Here is a 6,887-nt window from a genome sequence, read left to right on the forward strand (position 1 = left end):
ACGTTCCTTCGAATCTGTATCGCCCGCCAAAACCATATATGGAAGTTAGGTATGCTGTAAATGATTCATACATGACCGTATGACCGTCAGCGGTAATTCAACACCGTCATATATACCTTTCTTTCCTCGAACGTAAAGATGTCCGACAATGAGCGATGGTTTTGCTTCGAGTTCTCGTTGTATTTCTTAAGGTCCTCGTAAGAAAGGAGGTAAAACGACGCGGGCCTTAATTACATCCAGTATCTTTTACTGCCAAATGCAAAAATTCCACGAAAGACGTTAAAGAAATGACCAGAATGAAACTGTGCGACTTTGCCATTTCGCCGAGGGATCGGCGGATGATCTTCTTACGAAGGAAGTCGATTGAACAGCTAATGTGTGCCCTGTGTATCTAGAAACCTCTTATATACTTCACCACTCTGAAGAAATCTTTACATGATCTCAACTGTGTCCTTAATAGAAGAAAACTGATTTGATCTGAATAGTATTTTGAAGTTAAATTATACTTAAAGCATACTTTTACTATACTTTTGTCTTGTGGTGATTTCAAGATCCGGACAAACCTTCTTAGATCCTCAGATCAGAATGTGTCTTTCAGTTTCAAAGTATACTTAAAGTACACTTTTCTTTCCAAAACTATTTTTCACAAGCACTGAAGTTTGAAGAAGTATACTTAAAGTATACTGAAGTATTTGAAGTATAAATGAAGTACATTTGCCAAATATACTTCATTTATACTTTTTTTCTGGAAGTACAAACGAGGTATACTTCAAATGTACTTTTTTCTGAGAAGTACATATAAAGTATACTTGAAGTATACTTAAAGTATACTTAATTTCTACAAGGGTACAAATAAAGTTTTACTTTACTTTACTTCACATGTTGGGAAAATTTATTGCCAATACTGTACCTCATTTCAAAATGTAATCGCTGTGTTGCCTCAGTTCAAGATATCTTGATCTTCCAGCTATTTGCTTCAGTGTCTGCGATTGAATGAAATGGAAATCATACAGTGCCGCTTGTTTACTTGTTTCAGTTAAAAATACATGTAGTTATGGTGAGTCCTTGGACTCATCTTGTGAACAAATCATGAGTCCCACTCCAGAACCATTGAGACCCAGTTAAAAAACAATGAGTAAGTCCTAAATTGAAAATGCTTCGGGCTTTACGTGACCAGACAGTTAAAAGATATTCCTTTGTAAAGCACAGCGAAGACTATATTAAGGTGCGCATGCGGCACGTCTTTGGGGATTTTTATGTGTGAGGGACGCGGGACGGTGAGTCAGTTAACAAAATCACTACTGTTTCCAAAGTATCATCAGAGATCAAAAAGGAGACTTGAATGTCTCAGACACGGTGTGTACATTTCAGCTTTTATTCGCCTCACTCCTCCCGATCTGGGTCTAAAAATGTCGCAATTTTTTTGACGTTTGAAACGTGTCTCTTAAACAGGTCCTTAAAAACCACCGTATTTGAAGTATATTAAATCTGTGTAAAAACAATCTTACCTTTACTCTAAGAGAATGTGGTTCCAAGATATGTCGGGAAAGACAGCGGTGATAAAATGTCAGAGTCGGGCATTTGATAAGTGGAACCGCTCCTTATGTAAAGCTCGGGAGATTAAATGTAGTGTTACATGATATGCTAATAGACTATAGTCCGGAAGCCAGGACCCTAAAAGAAGGGTTTCGTACAATGATCGGGTCAGAAAAGGTTTGATAGCGGATTTTGATAGAACAAGACCTGCTGATCAATGTCAGCTAGTTAGTAGAGTTGATTTGTGGTATAGATCACAAGTTAAGCGGCTATTTTAATAGGTCACCCCTTTAAATTCATGGAAACGAGGCTAAGATACAACACCACTGATAATGCGTAAATTAAACGTTTATTTTGACCTGAATCTACAAATATCGTTACACCTTTGTAGCACGAATCTTAATCATGTTCAGATCGCTCAAATTGAGGTCACGTGACCGAACACGTGACAGCTACAAGGTCAAAAATGGTGTTTTAGAGCTTTTACTAGCCTATTTTAACGTCTTCATTACCATAAATGTGTTAATTATTCATAAATATTCTGATATTTTATACGTACTGTTGGTGCATTACGCACTTTAAGACAAATTGTAGCTTATTGAAACTGAAACAATAAAAGAATGACAATTTTTCTCCCATTTCCGGGTCAACATGAAAACGAGGCTCATTCCGGTAGCTTCTGTTTACGGCGTTATCTGCAATTGTTGATCAAGGGAAACCTCTAATATCGTTACTTCTTAACAAATTATATCCCAATCATGCTTAAACTTTGCAAAGCAAGGTCACGTGACCGAGCACGTGACCTCAGACAAGCCAAAACTTCTATTTCAGTGCTAGAAGTTGCCTATTAAATCGCCCGGAACGCATATACGTCGATACTTATGTTATCTTACAAAATCTGTTGTTTACAATACCCTTTTTGTCAGTGAAATGAAATACTGTATAGGAGATTACTGATAGCAATATTTCTGCCTTTATAAATTTGCTCTGTAGAAAATATACGTCAAACATCAAACAATTCAACAGTTCGAGAGCCTTTTCACTCCTCGTCGCTTTCTTCAGAGTCACTTATGCAGGTAACACCATGAGGGTTTTTACATACTTCATCATCTGCCATGCAGTAGCATCCTTCAGTACAAGAAAGCCGTGTGTTTTTGCAGGAACAGTTTCGCAAGCAGGAAGACGTCTTGCATTTACACGTCGTCAGTTCGAGGAGACTTTCCGGAGCCGGTGCCTTTGTCATTAGCAATGGTAAAAGATGCTTTTCATCCCTCACCCATCCATGACCCTCTGGTGACTCAAGATCTTGCATCGCTTCAAGAGCATGCCTCCAGATGAAGGCCTGGTAGTTTGATCGCTTTAGATGTTGAAGTAGACAATCAGACGTCGGTGGAAGCATTTCGTTTTTCTGCTTTTTCTGGCAGAACATGAAGTAACGCAGCTCATCTACGGTGCTTGCCTTTTTGGATGTTGTATATAGACTGCAAACAAAGGCTTCGCATTTGCCGGCTGTGGTTACGTTCAATTCTTGTTCCTCTCCGAGATGAGACACGCTATCCTGGTGGTCAGTACTACGACAAAAACTATCCCAAGCCTTCTTCTTCCCGATACCCGCCAAAACGCTGGTCGAATCACAGCCCGTGATTGCATGGAATCCAGGAAGAGATCTACAAAGTTTTTCACCCAAAGCATGGGCGATGTCATGCACTGGAATCATTCGTTGTCGGTCCTTCAATCCGGTGCGAAACCACAATTCTGGACATCCCAAACTTCTAAAGTGGCTAACGCTTAGGATAAGGACATCAGTATCCGGCGACTGGATAACAAGTCGTCTATCTGTTCTTGCTGCGTACTTGGCATGCAATATCATCCTGGTGTCTGCCTCTTCATGATTTGATCGGAGTGCCTGGACCTCTCTGCACTGACCTCTTGTCACAGTCACCGCTTTCTCGCCATCTCTGATCACAAGCTCCTTCTGTGGGGGAAGCTGGTTTTCACCGAGTCTGCAGAGCGCAGCTGACAGGAAATCGCACAGGTTAACCTGGTATTGGAAATATGTAGCACACATTTAGAATTGGAATCTCTTATGAATGGTTACACTCAAAGGCAAAAAATGTTGATGTCCAATTCACATTGCTGTTAACGAAAGTTTAGTTTAAGTGTAAAACTTGTTAACTAAAATAATCTAAGCCTTACCTTATTCTTGGGATTGGAAATGTACTTTCCCCATTGCCTGGGGACTGGAGTGGTAGGACCTCCTATCCGCACTTCAAGACCAACGGATGCTCCTCGTCGTTCACGCTCTCCTTCCTTTATGGAGTTCTCCCAGTATTGGTCAAAGACTACATGGACTTGCACACAGTTGTTTGAAAAGAGCGGGGCAGTGAAGATGTTGTAGTACTTTTCAGAAAGATCCCCAAAGGTACTTGTTCGGCAGATTTTGACATTTGTATGATAGCCATGCCGTCGATGATAACAACAGTTGGATTAGGTAATGCTGTTAGTTGCTGAACCACGTTAACGTCTTTCTCCAGAAGAGAGCATAGGACGCTCTTTGTCCCTTTTCTTAGACTCCCATCTGCGTTTGCGAGTGAATATGGTACTGGAGACAATTCAAAGCTTAGCACATCTTTCAGAGAGATCTGTCGCGTGTTTGATACGATAAGAAGCCTGCCAAATAAGTCCCTGTCCGCGTTAACAGTGACAAGCTTGTCGCTGGATTTGACGTGGACTTTCTTATTTGCACTGCTGAACGTCTTGATCTTCATGTTGGGTATTGGTTCCCAGAAACCAACGGCATTGCTATTAATACGCTGCTCGACGAAGGCTTTCATTTGCTGCCGGCCTTTCTCGGTACTGTGAACAAGGGTCTGGGCAACATCTTCCGGAAGAACTACTCCAGTAGCAATGTTGAGAAGCGAATCCGAATCGAGATTAAAAGGATTTGTCATCAAGCCTGAAGAAAAACAACTAATCATCTTCTTGACATCTTCTTCGTCTCGTCGAACTCTTCTTGGAGCTGCTTCCTTGTGCGATGCTTGTTCTCCATCTTGAAGGCCGAACATGGCTTTCAAAGCAGATGTAATAGATGCTCGCTCGTGTATTGTTAAAAACCACCGCTCAAGAGCCGACGGACTTTGTGATATCCCGATCACTCCTCCGCTTGATTTCGAGTCAGCATTGATCGACTGCTCCAGGGCCATGTCAGTGGACACTTGTGAAAAGGGCTGCCCTGAACGACTTATGGAATGATTCCCCTCAGCAAACTCCTTATAGACTTCCGGGTGAGTTAGTTCCAGTTTCTGCATATCGGCGAGATAAACAGGTAGGTAGCGAGCATAGTTGTGCCTGTCCATGGCAAAAAATTGAGGTAACATTGCTGCAGTACTGGAAAGATGCAACTTCCAATTTCCGGTTCTCTCTGCCTTTAGAAACTGTAAAAGGGTAGTGACCATAGAGCAATACTCATCCCAAAATGCAAATAGGTTGGACCTTTCTTGATTCTCTGATTTAAAAATGGCGAATAGATCCGTAATTTCCGTCAGATCTGTTGTGATCTTTCTCACGCTCTCTCGTGCGCTCTCTTTGTCGCTCTCCACCGCTCGAACGCAGTCCGCAATCTTGTGCAAAACGGGTTCTTCTGGGATCTTTTCATCCCGTGACTCGTACCAGAGAATAAAAGCATCCCACATGAGACGGAAGAACACTTCTAAACAGAGCTTGTGTGCCCTTATTCCTCGGTTGTAAGATTTCCCTTTCATTAAAGCGGACGTCGAACCAGCAGCGTATACACCTGACTCAATCAAGAGGTCATCAAGTCCAGAATCAGCGAATTTCTTCCCTAACAGCGAAAGAAAGTTCAGAACAACATGAAATCCGCCCATGCGTACCACTACGTTGGAGAACTCGTTAGGAAATCTCCACTGTATTTCCTTTGCCTTGCTATATATGGCAAGGTCAAAGGTTACCACGGCGTCGGCTTGACCCATCGCGGCACTTATCTTCTGTGCATGTTTCAGCACTGTGTATATGGTCGAAAAGTCATTAGATGATCCATCGATCATTGGACAGTAGCCAATATTGCTCACTACTGGCATCTCAGGATAGAGAATGGCGTTAAATCCTGCCCAACTTGGAATTGATTGCTTTTCAAAAACATCTGCAACAACAGCTTCTCCAAATTTCTTGGGACAGAGCCGAAGAAGAGTCCAGATGAAATCAGCTTTTCGAGCGGTGCCTGTTTCATTGTTCAAATCATCATACCACTTCATGTCAACAGAGCCAACGTGATCAGTTACAGCTGGACGTCTTCCTCGAACTGAACACTGTTCGATGTCGTACACCGTACCCGTTGCCTGTAATGAACGTCGCTTTGGTCTCTGTTCTACTGGGTTGGGAGGTGGATCTGGACCAAAGGTTCTGTTCTGATAAATAACCATGGTGGTTGCATGCGTAGTATTCTTCCCGTCGATAGTCTCCTCATTTAAATCATTATTGTCGGCGGCAATCTGTACAAACGAACCAGCCTTTATTACAGTTGGTATGACAGTACCGAACTCTTCAGTCTTGGCAAGAACGTCCTCTGCAATACTTGTATTCACTGCACGCATCTCATCGTAGGAAACGCAATGTCCCATTCTGTTTAGCAGTTCGATAAGCCGCTTAGATGTTGTCAGATGATGAACACATATAGCTAAGCTGGTGTGCTTAGGAAGCTTAACACGTCCCTTGGAATTGCAATGGATGATATCTTGTGCGATACTGAGGATTTGTCGTTCATCTTCAATTGCGGTAGACTGGTTCAACGCATTAGAGGGTCTAGCCCGCTTATCTGAGACCACGAGCTGCTTGATTAGTAAATACAGAGAGTCCGGGATGAGTTGTCTGGCGGTCTCCATGCTGACGTCTTGAGTATTTAGTGGTTTGGTGTTAATACCTGTACATTTCTTTATCTCTTGTTTGATTAAGCTTGCCACACGACGTATTTCACTTGACTGTGGTGTTTCATTGCCGTTGTTGACGCTTACGTTTCCATTTTCGGGGCTCTGAAATACAGCCCATGCGTTTAGAACATCTTGAATGTTAACGGTACTTGCATAGACAAGTTCAGATTTACTGCGGTCGGCTGGCTGATGGAAGACAATCGAAGTGGAAAAATGCTTTTGCAAGCGTATTTTTAGATTTTGAGTGGTGTAACTTTCCGGACTATCAGCGCCTTTTTGTGTGAGAATTTCCTGATATTTGCTTAATAGAGACATCATATCGTATGCTCTGCCTTGTTCGATACCAGCAGCTAGATCAAATACAAGGTCTTGAAAAGCCCTTTCGTGAGGTGAATCTAGGGCTTCTCC

The sequence above is a fragment of the Porites lutea genome, chromosome 5 (assembly GCF_958299795.1).
Source record: "Porites lutea chromosome 5, jaPorLute2.1, whole genome shotgun sequence".
Classification (NCBI taxonomy): domain Eukaryota; kingdom Metazoa; phylum Cnidaria; class Anthozoa; order Scleractinia; family Poritidae; genus Porites; species Porites lutea.